At 43.2% G+C, this 27,560-nt stretch overlaps 1 protein-coding gene across 7 annotated transcripts in view; it reads right to left on the reverse strand.

Annotated features, from left to right (window-relative positions):
• The window catches only part of LOC124151447 (muscleblind-like protein 2a), a 411,834-nt gene that overhangs the window by 256,396 nt on the left and 127,878 nt on the right, over positions 1-27,560 (reverse strand). For 4 of the 7 annotated variants that reach the window (XM_048390568.1, XM_048390571.1, XM_048390569.1 and 1 more), the window contains exon 1: positions 8,589-8,762. The exons of 1 other annotated variant lie outside the window; for it this stretch is intronic. The gene's annotated coding sequence lies outside the window, so the exon portion shown is untranslated. Of the gene's footprint in view, positions 1-8,588; positions 8,764-27,560 lie in introns of those variants that run through there. 2 more of the 7 variants (XM_048390570.1, XM_048390572.1) reach the window with 2 other exon arrangements.

Genomic DNA, 27,560 nt, shown 5'->3' on the forward strand with positions numbered 1-27,560 from the left:
CTTACACCGGTGTGTAGTAAGAGTGACTTACAGAGTCTAGGCTGTGTACATCGATCACCTTACATCGGTGTGTAGTAAGAGTGACTTACAGAGTCTAGGCTGTGTACATCGATCACCTTACACCGGTGTGTAGTAAGAGTGACTTACAGAGTCTAGGCTGTGTACATCGATCACCTTACACCGATGTGTAGTAAGAGTGACTTACAGAGTCTAGGCTGTGTACATCGATCACCTTACACCGATGTGTAGTAAGAGTGACTTACAGAGTCTAGGCTGTGTACATCGATCACCTTACACCGATGTGTAGTAAGAGTGACTTACAGAGTCTAGGCTGTGTACATCGATCACCTTACACTGATGTGTGGTACGAGTGACTACAATGTCTAGGCTGTGTACATCGATCACCTTACACCGATGTGTAGTAAGAGTGACTTACAGAGTCTAGGCTGTGTACATCGATCACCTTACATCGGTGTGTAGTAAGAGTGACTTACAGAGTCTAGGCTGTGTACATCGATCACCTTACACCGATGTGTAGTAAGAGTGACTTACAGAGTCTAGGCTGTATACATCGATCACCTTACACTGATGTGTGGTACGAGTGACTACAATGTCTAGGCTGTGTACATCGATCACCTTACATCGGTGTGTAGTAAGAGTGACTTACAGAGTCTAGGCTGTGTACATCGATCACCTTACACCGGTGTGTAGTAAGAGTGACTTACAGAGTCTAGGCTGTATACATCGATCACCTTACACTGATGTGTGGTATGAGTGACTACAATGTCTAGGCTGTGTACATCGATCACCTTACACCGGTGTGTAGTAAGAGTGACTTACAGAGTCTAGGCTGTGTACATCGATCACCTTACACCGGTGTGTAGTAAGAGTGACTACAATGTCTAGGCTGTGTACATCGATCACCTTACACCGATGTGTAGTAAGAGTGACTTACAGAGTCTAGGCTGTGTACATCGATCACCTTACACCGGTGTGTAGTAAGAGTGACTTACAGAGTCTAGGCTGTGTACATCGATCACCTTACACCGGTGTGTAGTAAGAGTGACTTACAGAGTCTAGGCTGTGTACATCGATCACCTTACACCGATGTGTAGTAAGAGTGACTTACAGAGTCTAGGCTGTGTACATCGATCACCTTACACCGATGTGTAGTAAGAGTGACTTACAGAGTCTAGGCTGTGTACATCGATCACCTTACACCGGTGTGTAGTAAGAGTGACTTACAGAGTCTAGGCTGTGTACATCGATCACCTTACATCGGTGTGTAGTAAGAGTGACTTACAGAGTCTAGGCTGTGTACATCGATCACCTTACACCGGTGTGTAGTAAGAGTGACTTACAGAGTCTAGGCTGTGTACATCGATCACCTTACACCGATGTGTAGTAAGAGTGACTTACAGAGTCTAGGCTGTGTACATCGATCACCTTACACCGATGTGTAGTAAGAGTGACTTACAGAGTCTAGGCTGTGTACATCGATCACCTTACACCGATGTGTAGTAAGAGTGACTTACAGAGTCTAGGCTGTGTACATCGATCACCTTACACTGATGTGTGGTACGAGTGACTACAATGTCTAGGCTGTGTACATCAATCACCTTACACCGATGTGTAGTAAGAGTGACTTACAGAGTCTAGGCTGTGTACATCGATCACCTTACATCGGTGTGTAGTAAGAGTGACTTACAGAGTCTAGGCTGTGTACATCGATCACCTTACACCGATGTGTAGTAAGAGTGACTTACAGAGTCTAGGCTGTATACATCGATCACCTTACACTGATGTGTGGTACGAGTGACTACAATGTCTAGGCTGTGTACATTGATCACCTTACATCGGTGTGTAGTAAGAGTGACTTACAGAGTCTAGGCTGTGTACATCGATCACCTTACACCGGTGTGTAGTAAGAGTGACTTACAGAGTCTAGGCTGTATACATCGATCACCTTACACCGGTGTGTGGTACGAGTGACTACAATGTCTAGGCTGTGTACATCGATCACCTTACACCGGTGTGTAGTAAGAGTGACTTACAGAGTCTAGGCTGTGTACATCGATCACCTTACATCGGTGTGTAGTAAGAGTGACTTACAATGTCTAGGCTGTGTACATCGATCACCTTACATCGGTGTGTAGTAAGAGTGACTTACAATGTCTAGGCTGTGTACATCGATCACCTTACACCGGTGTGTAGTAAGAGTGACTTACAGAGTCTAGGCTGTGTACATCGATCACCTTACACCGATGTGTAGTAAGAGTGACTTACAGAGTCTAGGCTGTGTACATCGATCACCTTACACCGATGTGTAGTAAGAGTGACTTACAGAGTCTAGGCTGTGTACATCGATCACCTTACACCGGTGTGTAGTAAGAGTGACTTACAGAGTCTAGGCAGTCTACATACAGTATCCGCCATACCAGCACCCTGGGCACTTAATTAATTCATTATCAAAAGGAGAGGAGAAACTGAATTTAAACATTGATGTAACTTACAGATTCTGGAAAAGGTGATTTACACCTTTAATTGTATATTCCATCACAGTAGTCATTTTTAAACGTTCTGATCAATGTTATTGTGTGTGATGGGAATAGTAATCAAAGATCAAAATTGACAATGTACAACTACTATCATACCATGAATAACACTGTCTGACACGCTTGGGGTGTCGGCCTAAAAATGAAGACAAATCAGTCATGTCCAAAACAGAGAAAAAACCCAAATGAGGCAAAGTTCCTATTTGTAGACACACAGGGAGGGTCTGAGGTCTCAGAAACAACGGGTTAATCTGGGTAAAGCACTGTAGGTAAGAGAAGGCAACATGGATTAAAGTATCGTTGTTCCAAATGACAATTTCCTGAGAAGACAATGAGTCAAGAGTAGAGTCCCTTACTTATGCTGCTTACAAAGTCTTACGATAGTCATAGCACTTGGACCTCTTTGTGGGACAGAGCCCAGCCATTGAGAATATTGTCTGAGGAACACACCTGTATTTTAGGCCCTAAAAGACATGGTGTACACATACTACGTGTCTGACTTGATCAAACTTGGATAAAGGCATTTAATGTAATGACAGTTGTTATAAATTCCTGTGGTATGTGTGATAATAACGACACAAACATTTAATGTAATGGTAGTTATGACAGTGCTCTTGTATATGTTGATAGACTCACATTATATTCACTTCATGTGCGTTTGATAAACACAAATAGGATTTTTATTATTTTGTTGTTGTTGTCAAGTTACATCTTGTGCTCTTATTATTCAATGTAAGTTTTCTTTTGTACAACTTAGTGTGCCCAGGATAAAGAGTGTTTGCTACACTAAGGTGATCCAAGTTGTCAGTGCGGCCCTCAGTGCAGACATGCTGTGTTCACTCAACCATGTACACACTAACTTCACCTAGGAAAATCCTGTTTTGTCTACATTGTGGCCCTGAAGCACACAAGTTCCCCCTGTCTGTTCATGCCACCAGTGCCTAGTATCAACCCACCCATTACACACGATGCACACAGGATACTTAGGGAAATAACATTAATGATGACAAACTTGGGCCTCAATCACTCATCAGAAAGAACATGTTTTCTATTGATCTGGATTTAGTCCCTAATGTTACACCAGTTCCCTTTTGATGTGTGACAAGACTTCAAGGTACACAATAAAACCTAGGTTTGCGAACATGGTAAACATGTGATACCACAAAAAATGTGTTCATTACATATACGGTTGACATTAGGTAAGAAATAAATGATGAAGTGTTAAATTGCCATTACCAATATCAGTGTTACATATTTAATTATCACTATCGCCTTGCTGCTTCAAAGGGCATTAAGTACACGGTGTACAATGCTGTGTCAAACAAAGACCAAGTGATTCATGCACATGATTAATGCATCACACACATAGATAAAGAACGGCTATCTTTGAAAACATCCATACAAGCACCTATTTATACATGTATGACCGGGGTGGGGGAGAGCAACAAAGGAATGATATTCATTTTGAAAGGGTCATTTTATTTGTACATGTATTCCAGTAGATTACACATACAGGCTCAGTGTATGCCCACAAATACACCACTTGCAGATTAACAATGTAAGATGACCAACAAACACTAGTTCATGTCAGCACATCCATAACATAAGTCTGATTAGTTCTGATTGGAGGTTTGATAGTGTTTTCAAAAAGGCTTTGACACTACATACAGTTAGTAAGTTTACCTTGCCGCACACTACATACAGTCAGTAGGTTTACCTTGCCTGACACTACATACAGTCAGTAGGTTTACCTTGCCTGACACTACATAGTCAGTAGGTTTACCTTGCCTGACACTACATACAGTCAGTAGGTTTACCTTGCCTGACACTACATACAGTCAGTAGGTTTACCTTGCCTGACACTACATAGTCAGTAGGTTTACCTTGCCTGACACTTCATACAGTCAGTAGGTTTACCTTGCCTGACACTTCATACAGTCAGTAGGTTTACCTTGCCTGACACTACATACAGTCAGTAGGTTTACCTTGCCTGACACTTCATACAGTCAGTAGGTTTACCTTGCCTGACACTACATACAGTCAGTAGGTTTACCTTGCCTGACACTACATACAGTCAGTAGGTTTACCTTGCCTGACACTATATACAGTCAGTAGGTTTACCTTGCCTGACACTACATAAAGTCAGTAGGTTTACCTTGCCTCACACTACATACAGTCAGTAGGTTTACCTTGCCTGACACTACATACAGTCAGTAGATTTACCTTGCCTGACACTACATACAGTCAGTAGGTTTACCTTGCCTGACACTACATACAGTCAGTAGGTTTACCTTGCCTGACACTACATACAGTCAGTAGGTTTACCTTGCCTGACACTACATAGTCAGTAGGTTTACCTTGCCTCACACTACATACAGTCAGTAGGTTTACCTTGCCTGACACTACATACAGTCAGTAGGTTTACCTTGCCTCACACTACATACAGTCAGTAGGTTTACCTTGCCTGACACTACATAGTCAGTAGGTCTACCTTGCCTCACACTAGATACAGTCAGTAGGTTTACCTTGCCTGACACTACATACAGTCAGTAGGTTTACCTTGACCCACACAACATACAGTCATTAGGTTTACCTTGCCTGACACTATATACAGTTATAAGGTTTACCTTGCCTCACACTACATACAGTCAGTAGGTTTACCTTGCCTGACACTTCATACAGTCAGTAGGTTTACCTTGCCTGACACTTCATACAGTCAGTAGGTTTACCTTGCCTCACACTACATACAGTCAGTAGGTTTACCTTGCCTGACACTACATACAGTCAGTAGGTTTACCTTGCCTGACACTTCATAGTCAGTAGGTTTACCTTGCCTCACACTACATACAGTCAGTGGGTTTACCTTGCCTGACACTATATACAGTCAGTAGGTTTACCTTGCCTCACACTACATACAGTCAGTTTACCTTGCCTGACACTATATACAGTCAGTAGGTTTACCTTGCCTGACACTACATACAGTCAGTAGGTTTACCTTGCCTCACACTAGTTACAGTCAGTAGGTTTACCTTGCCTGACACTACATAGTCAGTAGGTTTACCTTGCCTGACACTACATACAGTCAGTTTACCTTGCCTGACACTATATACAGTCAGTAGGTTTACCTTGCCTGACACTACATACAGTCAGTCTACCTTGCCTGACACTACATACAGTCAGTAGGTTTACCTTGCCTGACACTACATAGTCAGTAGGTTTACCTTGCCTGACACTACATACAGTCAGTTTACCTTGCCTGACACTACATACAGTCAGTAGGTTTACCTTGCCTGACACTACATACAGTCAGTTTACCTTGCCTGACACTACATACAGTCAGTAGGTTTACCTTGCCTGACACTACATAGTCAGTAGGTTTACCTTGCCTCACACTAGATACAGTCAGTGGGTTTACCTTGCCTGACACTATATACAGTCAGTAGGTTTACCTTGCCTGACACTACATACAGTCAGTAGGTTTACCTTGCCTGTAACTTCATACAGTCAGTAGGTTTACCTTGCCTGACACTACATAGTCAGTAGGTCTACCTTGCCTCACACTAGATACAGTCAGTAGGTTTACCTTGCCTGACACTACATAGTCAGTAGGTGTACCTTGCCTCACACTACATACAGTCAATAGGTTTACCTTGCCTGACACTACATACAGTCAGTAGGTTTACCTTGCCTGTGCTACATACAGTCAGTAGGTTTACCTTGACCCACACTTCATACAGTCAGTAGGTTTACCTTGCCTGACACTACATACAGTCAGTAAGTTTACCTTGACCCACACTTCATACAGTCAGTAGGTTTACCTTGCCTGACACTTCATACAGTCAGTAGGTTTACCTTGCCTGACACTTCATACAGTCAGTAGGTTTACCTTGCCTGACACTACATAGTCAGTAGGTTAACCGTGCCTGACACTACATACAGTCAGTAGGTTTACCTTGCCTGACACTACATACAGTCAGTAGGTTTACCTTGCCTCACACTAGATACAGTCAGTAGGTTTACCTTGCCTGACACTACATAGTCAGTAGGTTTACCTTGCCTGAAACTACATACAGTCAGTAGGTTTACCTTGCCTGACACTACATACAGTCAGTAGGTTTACCTTGCCTGACACTTCATACAGTCAGTAGGTTTACCTTGCCTGACACTACATACAGTCAGTAGGTTTACCTTGCCTGACACTACATAGTCAGTAGGTTTACCTTGCCTGACACTACATACAGTCAGTTTACCTTGCCTGACACTATATACAGTCAGTAGGTTTACCTTGCCTGACACTACATACAGTCAGTCTACCTTGCCTGACACTACATACAGTCAGTAGGTTTACCTTGCCTGACACTACATAGTAAGTAGGTTTACCTTGCCTGACACTACATACAGTCAGTTTACCTTGCCTGACACTACATACAGTCAGTAGGTTTACCTTGCCTGACACTACATACAGTCAGTTTACCTTGCCTGACACTACATACAGTCAGTAGGTTTACCTTGCCTGACACTACATAGTCAGTAGGTTTACCTTGCCTCACACTAGATACAGTCAGTGGGTTTACCTTGCCTGACACTATATACAGTCAGTAGGTTTACCTTGCCTGACACTACATACAGTCAGTAGGTTTACCTTGCCTGACACTTCATACAGTCAGTAGGTTTACCTTGCCTGACACTACATAGTCAGTAGGTCTACCTTGCCTCACACTAGATACAGTCAGTAGGTTTACCTTGCCTGACACTACATAGTCAGTAGGTGTACCTTGCCTGACACTTCATACAGTCAGTAGGTTTACCTTGCCTGACACTACATACAGTCAGTAAGTTTACCTTGACCCACACTTCATACAGTCAGTAGGTTTACCTTGCCTGACACTTCATACAGTCAGTAGGTTTACCTTGCCTGACACTTCATACAGTCAGTAGGTTTACCTTGCCTGACACTACATAGTCAGTAGGTCTACCTTGCCTCACACTACATACAGTCAGTAGGTTTACCTTGCCTGACACTGTATACAGTCAGTAGGTTTACCTTGCCTGACACTACATACAGTCAGTAGGTTAACCGTGCCTGACACTACATACAGTCAGTAGGTTTACCTTGCCTGACATTACATACAGTCAGTAGGTTTACCTTGCCTCACACTAGATACAGTCAGTAGGTCTACCTTGCCTTACACTACATACAGTCAGTAGGTTTACCTTGCCTGAAACTACATACAGTCAGTAGGTTTACCTTGCCTGACACTACATACAGTCAGTAGGTTTACCTTGCCTCACACTTCATACAGTCAGTAGGTTTACCTTGCCTGACACTACATACAGTCAGTAGGTTTACCTTGCCTCACACTACATACAGTCAGTAGGTTTACCTTGCCTGACACTACATACAGGCAGTAGGTTTACCTTGCCTGACACTACATACAGTCAGTAGGTTTACCTTGCCTGACACTTCATACAGTCAGTAGGTTTACCTTGCCTGACACTTCATAGTCAGTAGGTTTACCTTGCCTGACACTACATACAGTCAGTAGGTTTACCTTGCCTGACACTACATACAGTCAGTAGGTTTACCTTGCCTGACACTACATAGTCAGTAGGTTTACCTTGCCTGACACTACACAGTCAGTAGGTTTACCTTGCCTGACACTACATACAGTCAGTAGGTTTACCTTGCCTGACACTACATACAGTCAGTAGGTTTACCTTGCCTGACACTACATACAGTCAGAAGGTTTAACTTGCCTGACACTACATACAGTCAGTAGGTTTACCTTGATTAGCTATAAGTACTGTCATGTTCAGCCTGGGGCCGCGGAGAACTAACGTGACAAAACGAACTTTAACATAAGTACAATCAGCATTCCAAACGATACACTGATGTTAATTTAACAACTTAAGATTGTATGTATGACTTGTCATCAATGCGATTTTCTTAATTCATCCGAGAAGCGAGGGTGTTATCGTGCTGTCAGTTTGATACACGAACACGTTACAAGTACGATCCAGTTTCCAACCTACCTTGCGATATTTCCAGCAATCTTAAAGTCCCACACTCACCCAAGAGTTCATCAGAATAATTTACATAACATTAAATCACGTCAAGCAAGCAGTAAGGACCTGACTTCATAAGAAGTGGCAGCAAGCTAATATTAAAGCAGGCCAATAATGTTATCACTTAATCCGGAAGCAGTGATTGACGACATGCGCAATCTCAGCTTCCGTAACAGTGCGACACAGATCATTCGGGGGATAATGTCTCCCCTTCCCCAAATCCTAACCCCCACCTCTCGTGACTACTGCTTGACTATTTTACCTTTACATAAATGAAGCGTCCAAATTTTACTGAAAAATGTAAGATGTTTAGTAGGCTGCATAGCTTTTTTATGAATTACATTTTATTTACTTCTGTTATATCTGTTGAAAATAGCCATACTTTAAACTAATCACACCAAATCAACTACGCATTTCTTTACCAGCAGCAATTTCAAAATAATCAATGAAGACTGGCAATGTGTTGCATGTGGTCCCAGTCATGCACTAAATCTTGTATGATATGGTCCATGTTTCATAATTAGCTTTTATCAAAATAAAGGCAAAAAGGGTGAGATCTATCTATAATTATTGTTTGTCAAATACGATAACAGACTAGTTCGAATAGAAACATACTTAGATTATTATTAGTTGTTGTTTCGGTGATTGGAAACATGTTTAAGTAAACGGTTTAATTTGTCACTATTCTTCCCCGAAAGATATACAATGGAATTGTCTTCGATCATATCACAATAGGGCAACATTAGGGGCATATTTTCCCAGCTACAAGAAGAAACGTATAGCCCAGTCATTAACAGCAATCAGCACAGATGAAATGCAACTACCCCAACTGGCCGACCACCACAGGCAGCAGGACATGCTATTCGTCTTGGGATTTTTAACATGAGGGAATTGTTATTGGGTACTGTCAAAGTGATCTAAACAACTGAATGAAAGTTGTAAATTATAAGATATATCCTGTAAGTGTTTAGAAGGAGAGACATTATAAGACGTAAAATGTACAGTTAAGATAAAAAAAATTACGGACGAAAACCGTTCAAGGGCGGATCCAGCATTCTCAAAAGGGTGGGTTCCAATTAAATATCAAAATCCTCTCTACGTCAGTGGTACTGCCTACCACATACATACATTTGATTTTAAAAAGGAGGGGTCCGGACCCCTTATGACGTCTTCGTCCTTAGTTTACCTCTCCTTGAGAAAACAACTTGTAATCCCCACAGTGTGGTTGCAGTCTCAGCTATACTTACATCACAGGCCATGTGAGACAGCAGAGCGCAACAGCCTGTACACCGTGACGCAGTCGGTGTCATCCGGGACGTGCTGCAGTGTGTGACACCTTGTAACCGTGACGCAGTCGGTGTCATCCGGGACGTGCTGCAGTGCGTGACACCTTGTAACCGTGACGCAGTCGGTGTATCCAGCACGTGCCGCTGTGCGTGACACCTTGTAGACCGTGACGCAGTCGGTGTCATCCGGGACGTGCTGCAGTGCGTGACACCTTGTAACCGTGACGCAGTCGGTGTATCCAGCACGTGCCGCTGTGCGTGACACCTTGTAGACCGTGACGCAGTCGGTGTCATCCAGCACGTGACGCAGTGCGTGACACCTTGTAACCGTGACGCAGTCGGTGTCATCCAGCACGTGCCACAGTGTGTGACAGCCTGTAGACCGTGACGCAGTCGGTGTCATTCAGCACATGCAGTGCGTGACAGCTTATAGACCGTGACGCAGTCGGTGTCATCCAGCACGTGCCGCAGTGCGTGACACCTTGTAACCGTGACGCAGTCGGTGTCATCCAGCACGTGACGCAGTGCGTGACAGCTTGTAGACCGTGACGCAGTTGGTGTCATCCAGCACGTGCCGCAGTGCGTGACACCTTGTAACCGTGACGCAGTCGGTGTATCCAGCACGTGCCACAGTGTGTGACAGCCTGTAGACCGTGACGCAGTCGGTGTCATCCAGCACGTGCCGCAGTGCGTGACACCTTGTAGACCGTGACGCAGTCGGTGTATCCAGCACGTGACGCAGTGCGTGACACCTTGTAGACCGTGACGCAGTCGGTGTCATCCAGCACATGCAGTGCGCGACAGCCTATAGACCGTGACGCAGTCGGTGTCATCCAGCACGTGCCACAGTGCGCGACAGCCTATAGACCGTGACGCAGTCGGTGTCATTCAGCACTTGTCGCAGTGCGCGACAGCCTGTAGACCGTGACGCTGTCGGTGTCATCCAGCACGTGCCACAGTGTGTGACAGCTTGTAGACCGTGACGCAGTCGGTGTCATCCAGCACGCACCGCAGTGTGTGACAGCCTGTAGACCGTGACGCAGTCGGTGTCATCCAGCACGTGCCACAGTGTGTGACAGCCTGTAGACCGTGACGCAGTAGGTGTCATCCAGCACGCGCCGCAGTGTGTGACAGCCTGTAGACCGTGACGCAGTAGGTGTCATCCAGCACGCGCCGCAGTGTGTGACAGCCTGTAGACCGTGACATAATTGACAGGCAAGGTATTCTCTTGCATGTCACCAGCCACGGCCATTTCAGAATGTGAGAGAACCCTGTTAAATACTCTGTTATTCCTCTGAACCCCAAGACTTTAACATCTAACGTCTAACGTTAATCCTGAATGTATCTGTAAACATTACAATACACTCATTCAGCATGACGTTTTCCAACGAATCACGTATGCTCGTGTGGGCTACAACCTCATTTAATCACACTGTCTGTATAAACAATAAGTTATGTAAGTGTGGTCAGTGTGTCTACTACTCCGATCATGTGAAGGTCTATGACCCAAAAGCCCCTCCCTCCCAACGCTGTCTGTGGATCAATATTTGGCGAGACAGCAATAGCAAGTGCAAGCGTTAGCGGTTTCCAAATCCCCTACAGAGCTCCAACCTAGGGTCGCAGCCACATAATTAACTTTTTGCCTGTCAGGAATGGTTTTTATTTGATATTCACTGCGGTTCCTCGCCCCAGACATCATTCTTTGCCTTCGATTTTTTTCATAGATTTTGTGTCTGATATTTTTGAGATTTTGGCAGTTGTAGAAGGGCTGCATTTGGCATAGAGCGCATAAAATAGTTGGTGTCATGTCATGTCACTGTGTATCCTCCAGACATTCCATCATGTGCTGTGGTGAAGTAGACCTATCTCTGAGCCTGGCACTCTGGCACCAGTTAGAAGCACTCTTCGGCTTAACAATTTGAGAGTAAAGGTTTAGATGTAATTCCGTTTACATTTCCCTACGTTGGGATATCCTGGCGTCCAGACAGGGTTAGGGTTAGGGTGAGGGTTGCAGTCATTTTGGATCACTTACAATGTAATTTTTAGTTGCCGTGTGTGGGGACCTTCTACAACCTGTATTGATTTATTTTGCTCTAAAAAATATCAATAAATACATCCCCTTTGTCTTCCTGGCATGGAAAACGGCACTTTTATCTCTCAGTGGAGGGGCGTGAGTTACACCCTTATGGGACCAGTAACACATGAATGTAACGGTAAGGTCCACTGTTGCTTGAAAGCTTTGTGGATATATCATTTTTACCTTACGGCCATAAGCGACTAGCCGTGTGAAGGCTTTGAGCTATTGGCTCAGTTGACACGTGTACGCGACAAAGACACACTCCTTACATCATTTATACTCACACCATGTCCTCTTTACTTTTTCTGGGGTCTAGGAAAATCAGATAAACCTGTAAACGGATTTACAATGCAGTAGTGAATGGATGATTGTTGTTAACATGGGCTCTGCACAAGGCTTCCTTTATGCCAAGGTCGCCTCAACCTTAGACAAGATCACGTGATGTGACACAGGTGCTGGGGCATTCATGTGTTATTATATTCGATATGTTTATGATGGAACGTCTCCAGTCCCTGTCTATGTCAAAGCGCACCGACACACAATAGTTGTCTACCTCGTGGCAACGTCGGCACACTGGCTAATGATTTCATCAACATACATTTATACACATCTACAACCTGTTTTTGTTGTTGTTATTATTATTATTATTATTATTATTATTATTATTATTATAAATGTGTTTGCAGGGCCCTATCTATATGTTGTAGTAACGGGCGTCACTGACTATAATATCACCTGTGAAAATGCAAATAGTCGGGCAAAGTATGTTTTCATTTGTATGCTATATGGGTTTCGTCCCAAAATATTTTAAACCATTTTCATTATTCTGAAAGTAACGTTTGAAAGCCTTGATCAATATTCAAGTCTGAAAACTATACAACCTCTCCTTCCTGAGTGATGCCCCAGAAGTACTGCCCTAAATAAAGAACACCGTATGTTGATCTGGGTTCAAGCCTTACTGGCGTCAATGTCCATTGTATGTGTAAAATTGAAAAAACAAAATACAGTAAGGTTTAAGTTCTCTCATGCCTATTCCTTATTAGATTATCTCTAGACTTTAATAGCACAGTTACCAAGCTGCATCTGAGAGCCCCCTCTCTCCCCGCTGGCCCTACACACGGGACAAACATGGCTTCACGACGTTGACGACAACAAAATGTTAAGCCCGCTCCACTGGTTTCTCACAAATGTTCTATAATTGTCATGTATAGGAGGACATGCGGTATTCTCTATACAGTATTCTCAGGCTGTGTGTACCCCAAAAGAACCTGTTTAGCAGGATTGGCTGGTAAGTAACAGGTCTCCCACTTCCGACAATGACCAGAACTTGTGATGCCCCAGCTCAAACACACCACATGCATGCTTGAGTTGCCCCAGCCAGACGGCAAAGTGGCGCTACTTGTATATAACGCTGTGGACAATTTGAAGAGTGTGCATCATGTAAGAAGTAATTATGCAAGAAATTAATGCACGGCTTGGATATTTTCTAATGTAAAACTGATGAAGAATGTATTCGATGAAGTTATATGTATTTCGCGGGACTGGATTTCTGGTGTTGCTTGCTGAACATGAAGTGGGTGTTTAACGATAGCCCTGACTTCTGGTACCCCCGCCACAGCGGTGGCCGCTGCAGTAGGCGACCACATGGAATTGGCCATACACTGTCACCGTGGACATACGCTTAATGGGCGGAAATAGGCAGTTTTATCAGCGTCGCTCCACATCTACAGTGGTATTTATAAAACTTGTGCACAAGGCCGGGTGGGAGGCTGCCCACGCTATGTACACAAACACAAGCCCTTCACATCACAGAAGTAGCCCACGGCAACTGGCTTTCTTATGCTGGTTACAACACCGGCCTACAGGTTGCAGTCAGACAAGTGTGCCTATGTCTCTGTGAATTGTTGTTGATTACGGATTCTTTGTTCCGAGTGAATGAATGAAAATGATTTATGATATAAAGAATTGTATACTGCTATCAATGAATTGTTCCGATTACATACTTTTTTAGTTCGTAACGACATGAAAAATAAAGGAGGTAAAACATTAAGACCTTTGAAAAGATATTGCAACGTAGTTTTCTTTTAACAAAATTCAGGCTCATAGCTTTTTTAAATAAAAAAACCATCTCGTTTTGCAGCCGTAACTTAAAGAATATTTAATCTCGATACAAAATTACATCCTCCACCCCCATCCATGTCTCATTTCCATATTTGGTATCAGTTGTTGACGACAGCCTCACGTACGTATACATTGAACATCCATATGTGGTATCAGTTGTTGACGACAGCCTCACGTACGTATACATTGAACATCCATATGTGGTATCAGTTGTTGACGACAGCCTCACGTACGTATACATTGAACATCCATATGTTGAATACAGCCTCACGTACGTATACATTGAACATCCATATGTGGTATCAGTTGTTGACGACAGCCTCACGTACGTATACATTGAACATCCATATGTTGAATACAGCCTCACGTACGTATACATTGAACATCCATATGTGATATCAGTTGTTGACGACAGCCTCACGTACGTATACATTGAACATCCATATGTGGTATCAGTTGTTGACGACAGCCTCACGTACGTATACATTGAACATCCATATGTGGTATCAGTTGTTGACGACAGCCTCACGTACGTATACATTGAACATCCATATGTGGTATCAGTTGTTGACTACAGCTTCACGTACGTATACATTGAACATCCATATGTTGAATACAGCCTCACGTACTTATACATTGAACATCCATATGTGGTATCAGTTGTTGACTACAGCCTCACGTACGTATACATTGAACATCCATATGTGGTATCAGTTGTTGACGACAGCCTCACGTACGTATACATTGAACATTCATATGTTGAATACAGCCTCACGTACGTATACATTGAACATCCATATGTGGTATCACACACTTCTCTCGTGTGATTTTATCGAAAAAACAAATTGTCCCCGAAAATAATTATGCTTCAGATAAAAATGACATTGTTGCAAGGTATATTTCTTTAAAAAAAATAAGGCTAATAGTTTAATTTATAAATAATAAATACAAAAGTATCTAACTTCGATACGAAATCCCAACCCCCAACCCCACCAGCACCCCGCCCCGCCCCCAGACAAATAGATGATATGCTAAATATGTTTCAGTTGTGAAATAGTTGCAGTCCAATATTGACTAAGAATATGATCGATGGCTGACAGTAAAGAACCACCATCTGCAAGTGACACAAGTAACAACCAGTAACTGGGCTAAGTACACAGATATTTTATCAATGATAACCTACGGGTGCATATAAATACAATTCTTGTCACGCAGGGAAGATAGATAATGCAACGTGTCAAAGCCGCTCGCTTTCTACATCTTCAGTTAAGTTTTAGGTCAAGGTTCAAGTAACAAACTGGATGCTAAAATAGCAGCCCTACAATCACTAACATACTGCCACACACGTCACCAGCACTAGTATATTGCCACACACACGTGACCAGCCCTACTATCACTAGTATAATGCCACACACACGTAACCAGCTCTACCATCACTAGTATACTGCCACACACACGTGTCAAACTCTACCATCACTAGTATAATGCCACACACACGTGACCAGCTCTACAATCACTAGTATAATGCCACACACACGTGTCAAACTCTACCATCACTAGTATACTGCCACACACACGTGTCAAACTCTACCATCACTAGTATAATGCCACACACACGTGACAAACTCTACCATCACTAGTATAATGCCACACACACGTGTCAAACTCTTCCATAACTAGTATACTGCCACACACACGTGACCAGCTCTACCATCACTAGTATAATGCCACACACCCGTGACCAGCTTTACCATCAGCAATATTATGCCACACAAACGTAACCACCTCTACCATCACTAGTATAATGCCACACACACACGTGACAAACTCTACCATCACTAGTATAATGCCACACACACGTAACCAGCCCTACAATCACTAGTATAATGCCACACACACGTGACCAGCTCTACCATCACTAGTATTATGTCACACACACGTGACAAACTCTACCATCACTAGTATAATGCCACACACACGTGACCAGCTCTACAATCACTAGTATAATGTCACACACCCGTGACCAGCTCTACCATCAGCAATATAATGCCACACAAACGTAACCAGCTCTACAATCACTAGTATAATGCCACACACCCGTGACCAGCTCTACCATCAGCAATATAATGCCACACAAACGTAACCAGCTCTACCATCACTAGTATACGGCCACACACACGTGACAAGCTCCACAATCACTAGTATAATGCCACACACACGTGACCAGCTCTACCATCAGCAATATAATGCCACACAAACGAAACCAGCTCTACCATCACTAGTATAATGCCACACACACGTGACCAGCTCTACAATCACTAGTATAATGCCACACACACGTGACCAGCTCTACCATCACTAGTATACTGCAACACACACGTGACCTGCCCTACCATCACTAGTATACTGCCACACACACGTGACCAGCTCTACCATCACTAGTATAATGCCACACACACGTGACCTGCTCTACCATCACTGGTATAATGCCACACACACGTGACAGACTCTACCATCACTAGTATAATGCCACACACACGTGCCAAGCTCTACCATCACTAGTATACTGCCACACACACGTGACCTGCTCTACCATCACTAGTATAATGCCACACACACGTCCTGTGCTGGGTTTGTACCTGACATACCATAAGGACAATACACGTCCTGTGCTGGTGCATGTACCTGACATACCATAAGAACAATACACGTCCTGTGCTGGGTTTGTACCTGACATAACATAAGGACAATACACGTCCCGTGCTGGTATTTGTACCTGACATACCATAAGAACAATACACGTCCTGTGCTGGTGTATGTACCTGACATACCATAAGAACAATACACGTCCTGTGCTGGTGTTTGTACCTAACATAACATAAGGACAATACACGTCCCGTGCTGGGTTTGTACCTGACATAACATAAGGACAATACACGTCCCGTGCTGGTGTATGTACCTGACATAACATAAGGACAATACACGTCGTTTGCTGGTGTGTGTGTACCTGACATAACATAAGGACAATACACGTCCTGTGATGGTGTTTGTACCTGACATAACATAAGGACATTACACGTCCTGTGCTGGTGTTTGTACCTGATATAACATAAGGATAATACACGTCCTGTGCTGGTGTTTGTACCTGACATAACATAAGGACAATACACGTCCTGTGCTGGTGTTTGTACCTGACAAAAGATAAGGACAATACACGTCCTGTGCTGGTGTTTGTACCTGACATAACATAAGGACATTACACGTCCTGTGCTGGTGTTTGTACCTGACATAACACAAGGACAATACACGTCCTGTGCTGGGGTATCTACCTGGCATAACATAAGGACAATACACGTCCTGTGCTGGTGTTTGTACCTGACATAACATAAGGACAATACACGTCCTGTGCTGGTGTTTGTACCTGACATAACATAAGGACAATACACGTCCTGTGCTGGTGTTTCTACCTGACATAACATAAGGACAATACACGTCCTGTGCTGGTGTTTGTACCTGACATAACATAAGGACAATACACGTCCTGTGCTGGTGTTTGTACCTGACATAACATAAGGACAATACACGTCCTGTGCTGGTGTTTGTACCTGACATAACATAAGGACATTACACGTCCTGTGCTGGTGTTTGTACCTGACATAACATAAGGACAATACACGTCCTGTGCTGGTGTTTGTACCTGACATAACATAAGGACAATACACGTCCTGTGCTGGTGTTTGTACCTGACATAACATAAGGACATTACACGTCCTGTGCTGGTGTTTGTACCTGACATAACACAAGGACAATACACGTCCTGTGCTGGGGTATGTACCTGACATAACATAAGGACAATACACGTCCTGTGCTGGTGTTTGTACCTGACATAACATAAGGACAATACACGTCCTGTGCTGGTGTTTGTACCTGACATAACATAAGGACAATACACGTCCCGTGCTGGTATTTGTACCTGACATACCATAAGAACAATACACGTCCTGTGCTGGTGTATGTACCTGACATACCATAAGAACAATACACGTCCTGTGCTGGGTTTGTACCTGACATAACATAAGGACAATACACGTCCCGTGCTGGGTTTGTACCTGACATAACATAAGGACAATACACGTCCTGTGCTGGTGTATGTACCTGACATAACATAAGGACAATACACGTCGTGTGCTGGTGTGTGTGTACCTGACATAACATAAGGACAATACACGTCCTGTGCTGGTGTTTGTACCTGACATAACATAAGGACATTACACGTCCTGTGCTGGTGTTTGTACCTGACATAACATAAGGACAATACACGTCCTGCGCTGGGGTATGTACCTGACATAAGATAAGGATAATACACGTCCTGTGCTGGTGTTTGTACCTGATATAACATAAGGACAATACACGTCCTGTGCTGGTGTTTGTACCTGACATAACATAAGGACAATACACGTCCTGCGCTGGTGTTTGTACCTGACATAACATAAGGACAATACACGTCCTGTGCTGGTGTTTGTACCTGACATAACATTAGGACAATACACGTCCTGTGCTGGTGTTTGTACCTGACATAACATAAGGAAATTACACGTCCTGTGCTGGTGTTTGTACCTGACATAACACAAGGACAATACACGTCCTGTGCTGGGGTATGTACCTGGCATAACATAAGGACAATACACGTCCTGTGCTGGTGTTTGTACCTGACATAACATAAGGACAATACACGTCCTGTGCTAGTGTTTGTACCTGACATAACATAAGGACAATACACGTCCTGTGCTGGTGTTTGTACCTGACATAACATAAGGACAATACACGTCCTGTACTGGTGTTTGTACCTGACATAACATAAGGACAATACACGTCCTGTGATGGTGTTTGTACCTGACATAACATAAGGACATTACACGTCCTGTGCTGGTGTTTGTACCTGACATAACAAAAGGACAATACACGTCCTGTGCTGGGGTATGTACCTGGCATAACATAAGGACAATACACGTCCTGTGCTGGTGTTTGTACCTGACATAACATAAGGACAATACACGTCCTGTGCTGTTGTTTGTACCTGACATAACATAAGGACAATACACGTCCTGTGCTGGTGTTTGTACCTGACATAACATAAGGACAATACACGTCCTGTGCTGGTGTTTGTACCTGACATAACATAGGGACAATACACGTCCTGTGCTGGTGTTTGTACCTGACGTAACATAAGGACAATACACGTCCTGTGCTGGTGTTAGTACCTGACATAACATAAGGACAATACACATCCTGTGCTGGTGTTTGTTCCTGACATAACATAAGGACAATACACGTCCTGTGCTGGTGTTTGTACCTGACATAATATAAGGACAATACACGTCCTGTGCTGGTGTTTGTACCTGATATAACATAAGGACATTACACGTCGTGTGCTGGTGTTTGTACCTGATAAAACATAAGGAAAATACACGTCCTGTGCTAGTGTTTGTACCTGACATAACATAAGGACAATACACGTCCTGTGCTGGTGTTTGTACATGATATAACATAAGGACAATACACGTCCTGTGCTGGTGTTTGTACCTGATATAACATAAGGACATTACACGTCCTGTGCTGGTGTTTGTACCTGACATAACATAAGGACAATACACGTCCTGTGCTGGTGTTTGTACCTGACATAACATAAGGACAATACACGTCCTGTGCTAGTGTTTGTACCTGATATAACATAAGGACAATACACGTCCTGTGCTGGTGTTTGTACCTGACATAACATAAGGACAATACACGCCCTTTGACGGTGTTTGTACCTGATGTAACTTAAGGACAATACACGTCCTGTGCTGGTGTTTGTACCTGACATAACATAAGGACAATACACGTCCTGTGCTGGTGTTTGTACCTGACATAACATAAGGACAATACACGTCCTGTGCTGGTGTTTGTACCTGACATAACATAAGGACAATACACGCCCTTTGACGGTGTTTGTACCTGATGTAACTTAAGGACAATACACGTCCTTTGACGGTTTATCTCCCGTGATCGAGGTATGGACCTGCTTCAACGACGATACTGGTTTTCCAGCGGCACTGGGGTCACTGTGATCCAGGAGGGTATCTCGGTTACAGGGGCTTGCCGATAAATCATTTAGCATTGCAAAAAATTTATAGGAGATTAACTAAAGGTCAGGTGAACAAATCGATAAGTGACATTCACTGAAGTCGCGACATCTGATTGAGTGCTCAATAAACGATAGTCTGAGTATGTAGAAACACCTGTCCCAGATCAAATATTATCCATGTGTGCTCTGAAACGGCTCATCCTATAAATATAATAGTGCCCTGATGACTCTATGTGTGTTTCTTTCTGCTGAGTAAATGTTATGATGTACGCGTTCCTAGATTACGCACAAAATCAGTGATGAATGCTCTATAGAATTTCATTTAATAATTTTAACAGAAGTATCCCGATAAAGGTAAATACCCTTTTTCGCAATATTGATTGCATTCCTGCCATGCGAGATGAATTTAGATTGTATAAATATCCATATATGTATACTAAATAAACGACGAGTGGGAGTGATTTTTTTTTTATATGAGATATCAACATTATGTTCAGCCTGTTTAAGGATGATGATAAAATATACAAGCTTTAAAAATTTTGACCCGTATTTAAATAATGATGACTCCAACAATAGAATTCGACCTCGGCAATGTCGGACAAGTCCATTATCATGAATAGGTGGGTATTCCCGCATATTCTCACAATCTTCACGTCGATTCCCTGTACCTTTTTCTCCTAATACCGAGTGTCATATCTATCACGCTTTGGGATGCGATCGTTCGGCCATCGTGTTTATCTGCGTTGTACAGCTACACCTATGGGGAACAACTCACTAGATATTCCTCTCTCAAAAATAACGTCGTCATATATACAACGTCACTGAGGTGTCTGCTGTATGATAACCATAGAACAGAGGGACGTTGGTGTCTGCTGTATGGTAACCATAGAACAGAAGGATGTTGGTGTCTGCTGTATGATAACCATAGAACAGAGGGACGTCGGTGTCTGCTGTATGATAACCATAGAACAGAAGGACGTTGGTGTCTGCTGTATGGTAACCATAGAACAGAAGGACGTTGGTGTCTGCTGTATGATAACCATAGAACAGAGGGACGTCGGTGTCTGCTGTATGATAACCATAGAACAGAAGGATGTTGGTGTCTGCTGTATGGTAGCCATAGAACAGAGGGACGTCGGTGTCTGCTGTATGATAACCATAGAACAGAAGGGCGTTGGTGTCTACTGTATGGTAACCATAGAACACAAGGACGTTGGTGTCTACTGTATGGTAACCATAGAACAGAGGGACGTTGGTGTCTGCTGTATGGTAACCATAGAACAGAAGGACGTTGGTGTCTGCTGTATGGTAACCATAGAACAGAAGGCGTTGGTGTCTGCTGTATGGTAACCATAGAACAGAAGGACGTTGGTGTCTGCTGTATGGTAACCATAGAACAGAAGGACGTTGGTGTCTGCTGTATGGTAACCATAGAACAGAAGGACGTTGGTGTCTGCTGTATGATAACCATAGAACAGAGGGACGTTGTTGTCTATTGTATGGTTGCCATAGAACAGAGGGACGTTGGTGTCTGCTGTATGATAACCATAGAACACAAGGACGTTGATGTCTACTGTATGGTTGCCATAGAACAGAAGGACGTTGGTGTCTGCTGTATGGTAACCATAGAACAGAAGGGCGTTGATGTCTACTGTATGGTAACCATAGAACACAAGGACGTTGGTGTCTACTGTATGGTAACCATAGAACAGAGGGACGTTGGTGTCTGCTGTATGGTAACCATAGAACACAAGGACGTTGGTGTCTGCTGTATGATAACCATAGAACAGAGGGACGTTGGTGTCTGCTGTATGGTAACCATAGAACAGAATGACGTTGGTGTCTGCTGTATGGTAACCATAGAACAGAGGGACGTTGGTGTCTGCTGTATGGTAACCATAGAACAGAGAAAAGCATGGCTATATGGTAGCCATTGGACAGACGACCGTTGGTCTCTCCTGTATGGTATCCTTTAGACAGACGGCCATTGGCGTATGTTGTGTGCTATTACTGGACATACGGACAATTGCTTCTGGGACAATGAGCGATAGCGACGAAAGTCCATGCATTGACATTCAAGCTGATGGTGTGCAGGGTATTTCCAAAGTACTACAGTTCAACTGAGGAAGAGCCATCATGTGTTACATTGTCGTGGCGCCCACAGAATAAGTTATACCAACAAAAGACTTCTAACTGTTGCCTTCGCCACAAATCAGAAGGCAGGTGTAAGGAACATATATAGCATTGTAGCGTGTGTGGCCGTGTGAGTGTGTTTAGTCTGTACACCCATCTTGTCTGGTAACAGTCTCGCTCACTGAACATGCAGCGTTAAGGCTATAGTTTACATATCCCCTCAGAGAATAGCCCTGCATGTGTGTTTCTGGTAGTGTTGCTATTCAAAATAATGGTCGAGAAAATAAACAAAGACCAGCGTATGTGACCGTTATCACGTGACACGACGAGGGTTAATGATGTGTTGCTTTCAAAACGTAGCTTTCTGTGGCATGTTGGCAAGATTTACTCCCAACTTAATACATGGAAAACGTGTTTGTGTTACATCTCCTGCACTTCATAATGCCAGGAAATAGACAAAAGTAGGACAAAATGAGAGACAAGGGAGAACTTCTGTTTATTTTCAGTACAAGTTTTTTCTATTCCAAGTTGTAACCGATCCTAGGACAAGAAATCATAAAACCAGTTGGAAAGCTAAGGAATGTACGGCGGTCCTGACGGGCCATGCGTGAAAAACTTCACAACAGTAAAATGCCAACATGGACGTAAACAAGAAACAAAAAAAGACATTATGCAAACATTACTCTCCTTCCGTATCCGAGAAGACACTTTGTACTTATGCAGAGACATTCTTTATTTCCTCCAATAATTGAAGGGTACATATGAGAGTAAATTAAGTCATATATCATAAATGAACATACTTTGTTTGATGCAAAACCTACAATAACCCATGTACACACTTTGAGACAAGCAAAGACTTATATAGATATATGTTTTTGAGACAACCAACACACATTGTATCCATGTGCTAAAGTCATCACAACATCAAGTGTTGCGATCTCCTCAAAGCAAATAGTTCCTCATTGCAGTATCACCCTGGTCACAAATAGTATGAAAATACACTAAGCGGCAAAAAAACGTATAGGTTGGCAATTTGTAATTTTCTTAAAAACAGCGATAACTAGTGGAAAGTAGGTATTGGGAATATGACTGCCCAGGAACAGGTACCAAAAAAACACCTCACCCGAACGCGCCACCTTTGACGGCGCTCGTGCGGTGACAAAAAAATAGCTGTATAAATGCGTTCGTCTGCAGGGTATAACCACACGTGATGAAAGCACACAAAAGAAATGCTACGACTGTCACAGGAGCAGAGAGAGAGTGAGAGAGAGAGAGAGAGAGAGAGGGAGAGAGAGAGAGAGAGAGAGAGAGAGAGAGAGAGAGAGAGAGAGAGAGAGAGAGAGAGAGAGAGAGAGAGAGAGAGCCATCGGTATGGCCGAAATGGGGGCAACACAGGTCCAAATTGCCAGAAGGTTTGGTTGTACACCATTGACAGTAGCCATGCTGATTCAACGGTACAGGCAGACAGGGAGGACAAAGGACAGGCCTAGAACCGGACGACCCCGAGTGACAACACCACTGGAAGACGGTCAGATACGGCTCATTCACCTGCGAAACAGATTCGTAACGGCGACGGCAGCAACAACGTTGGGACATCCCATTAGCCAACGTACAGTACTACGACGACTTCGTGCTGCTGGAATCCGAGCGTATCGTCCTTTCCGAGGAATTGAACTGACTGCTCAACATCGACGCCTGAGACTGCGTTGGCGAGGCAGGTTCGACGCTGGCAAGTGAGAAATTGGCGTCGAGTGCTGTTTACTGATGAAAGTCGGTTTAACTTGATTCGAAATGACGGCAGAGAACGAGTTTATCGAAGCAGAGGGGAACGTCGTTTGGCTCCGGCGTGTATTCGAGAGGTCCATCCATTCGGCGGGGGAGGTGTCATGATGTTGGGCGGTATTTGTGGAGATCAGAAGACTGATTTGGTGATTATACAGGAAACCTGAACGCTGTGCAGTACAGAGACCAAGTGTTGCAGCCAGTTGTGCTTCCGTCCTTACAAAACCAACAGCAGGGGACATTGTTTCAACACGACAATGCCAGGCCCCATACTGCAAGACTGACTCGGAATTTTCTAAACCAGCAGAACGTTGACGTTTTGCCCTGGCCTGTCCACTCACCTGATATGAATCCTATTGAACATCTGTGGGACCATCTTGACAGACAGATTAGAGCACGCCATCAGCCTCCCGTCAACAGACAAGAATTGCAGCAGGCCCTGATAGACGAGTGGCAACGGATTCCAGTCCACGTCATCAGAAGACTGACGTCATCGATGAGGCAGCGTATCACAGCATGCATTGAGGCAGCTGGAGGTCATACACGCTATTGAAGGCAACTGTGTCGACAATGAACTTGTAGTGTGTCTGACAATTTTTTTGAACTTTTGAAAATGAAATTTCTTACCCCACCATTGTTTACCTTGAGCTTACATTACCTGTGATTGCACAATTTCATTCAAACTGTAGTTGATCAATCATTTGTTACCCCTTCCTAGATTATATTATAATTCACAACAAAACCTCTTCTTGTTATTTTTTTTATCGATCATGGAACTCGACCTACACTTTCTTTTGCCTCCCAGTTTAGTTTATGTGCAGCATTGAAGAAAGTCTATTGCACATCTGATTTCTCTCTTGTAAGAGTCCTTCACATTCAATGATGACATGTTTTCTACAGTCAGGTACTATGGTGTGGCACTGTGCACAGATTACGTCACCAGGTTTGAATGATGCCAGATATATCGTGGATGATATACACAGTTGGTGTGTTGGATGAACGGATGCTAGTTTCCAAAGATGATGCATACGCACTGTCGGGTGAATTTCATGAACAATTTGAAGTCCTGGTTTGTTGTGAGGCACCCTTGAGTTTAATGTTTGTTCATATCGACTTAGCGTCTTCCTGACCACACAACACCATGACACTTACTGTTGCATAACAGGGCATATCGCTGTAACAAACACGCAGCGCGATGCAAAGAGCAACGGTGATATATGATGTGGTATTCAGGCCGGTGGTATTCCTCGGGTCTGACATGTTGTGCACGTGCAATCCGTGTAGCCAGCCACACCGAAGAAAGATGCCAGATAAAGTGGACCAGGTCAAGCTGCTATCTAAAATGTTCATCTTGTCAGCTCGTAACACATATCAACTGTCATTCACTGTTTTAAATAGCTTGGTGTTTAAATGTTTAGTTCGCATTCGTTGTATGTGCGCATTCCAATACATGTGCATATACATTCACATGTCATTCGACTTTCGAGTAGAGATACTTTATTCACGTGTGTGGCAGTCAAACGACTGTACTGTCTCCCAATCGGGCCGGGTTCTTATTGTTAGCGTTTTCCTAGAATGTTGCTACATATTTGTTTTTCTTACGCTACCAAGCATCTTAGAATGTCAGCAGGAGAGCGGAAACGTTATTTGACATGACCAAGAATCGGGAATTTTTAGTTTGTCCTTACCGACCCTCCATACTCATCTTTTCCGCCATTCCTGAAATTCCAAGAACGAGCGATCCAAACCACATCAGACAAGACGGGAGCTTTATTTAGAAAACAGAAATAACGTGGAAAAAAGTGGCTGGCTTTATCATTCCCTGACAGCGGAGAAGGTAAATATGGCGGCCATCACTCAGCGCTGATGAGAGTCGCGTCCGCAGAACAACTCAAATCTCGTCTTTCTTACTTCTCTCGCGTTATCTACGCATTCTTGGGAGATACAAAAAAAAACTATAATTGTGTCTAAACAGTTTCATCTCGACATGCGGCCGATGGTTTCACTTCAATACAGATTTAGCACTTCACGGGTTACATGTTTAAGCCGTGCTCACTTCTGTTCGGGTTAAAGAAGGTGTTTTGTATAATTCATATGTAATTAATATCTTTAAGGTCAATTTATAACCAGTGGCATGACATGATTTATAAATAACTCTAACTTACCTAAATTGGTTAAACCCTATCACATATGTGAGTCATACCATAAAGCAAATGTAATGTCAAATATTTCAACTATTCAAATTCGTGTGAACGGATTGAGTTAACGTATACTGGACAGCAGCTATACTGCTTTTGACCTCAGGTTGAATTAAATCCCACCAGACAGAAGCTGTGCTACTATTGACCACTGGTAGAATAAACGCACACAAGACAGAAATCGAAGCTGTGCTACTATTGACCTCTGGTAGAATAAACGCAATTAGATGACTATAGACTAGATCCATGCCTATTGCAGTGCACTAGATGTTGCAACTTACAACAGATGACGTATAGACTAGATCCATGCCTATTGCAGTACGCTAGATGTTGCAACTTTCAATTAGATGACGTATAGACTAGATCCATGCCTATAGCAGTACGCTAGATGTTGCAACTTTCAATTAGATGACGTATAGACTAGATCCATGCCTATTGCAGTACGCTAGATGTTGCAACTTACAACATATGACTATAGACTAGATCCATGCCTATAGCAGTACGCTAGATGTTGCAACTTTCAATTAGATGACTATAGACTAGATCCATGCCTATTGCAGTGCACTATATATGTTGCAACTTACAACAGATGACGTATAGACTAGATCCATGCCTATAGCAGTACGCTAGATGTTGCAACTTTCAATTAGATGACGTATAGACTAGATCCATGCCTATTGCAGTGCACTATATATGTTGCAACTTACAACAGATGACGTATAGACTAGATCCATGCCTATAGCAGTACGCTAGATGTTGCAACTTTCAATTAGATGACTATAGACTAGATCCATGCCTATTGCAGTGCACTATATATGTTGCAACTTACAACAGATGACGTATAGACTAGATCCATGCCTATAGCAGTACGCTAGATGTTGCAACTTTCAATTAGATGACTATAGACTAGATCCATGCCTATAGCAGTACACTAGATGTTGCAACTTACAACAGATGACGTATAGACTAGATCCATGCCTATAGCAGTACGCTAGATGTTGCAACTTTCAATTAGATGACTATAGACTAGATCCATGCCTATAGCAGTACGCTAGATGTTGCAACTTACAACAGATGACGTATAGACTAGATCCATGCCTATAGCAGTACGCTAGATGTTGCAACTTTCAATTAGATGACTATAGACTAGATCCATGCCTATTGCAGTACGCTAGATGTTGCAACTTACAACAGATGACGTATAGACTAGATCCA

This window comes from Haliotis rufescens, unplaced genomic scaffold (assembly GCF_023055435.1).
Source record: "Haliotis rufescens isolate VD_foot unplaced genomic scaffold, xgHalRufe1.0.p SCAF_9, whole genome shotgun sequence".
NCBI classification, from domain to species: domain Eukaryota; kingdom Metazoa; phylum Mollusca; class Gastropoda; order Lepetellida; family Haliotidae; genus Haliotis; species Haliotis rufescens.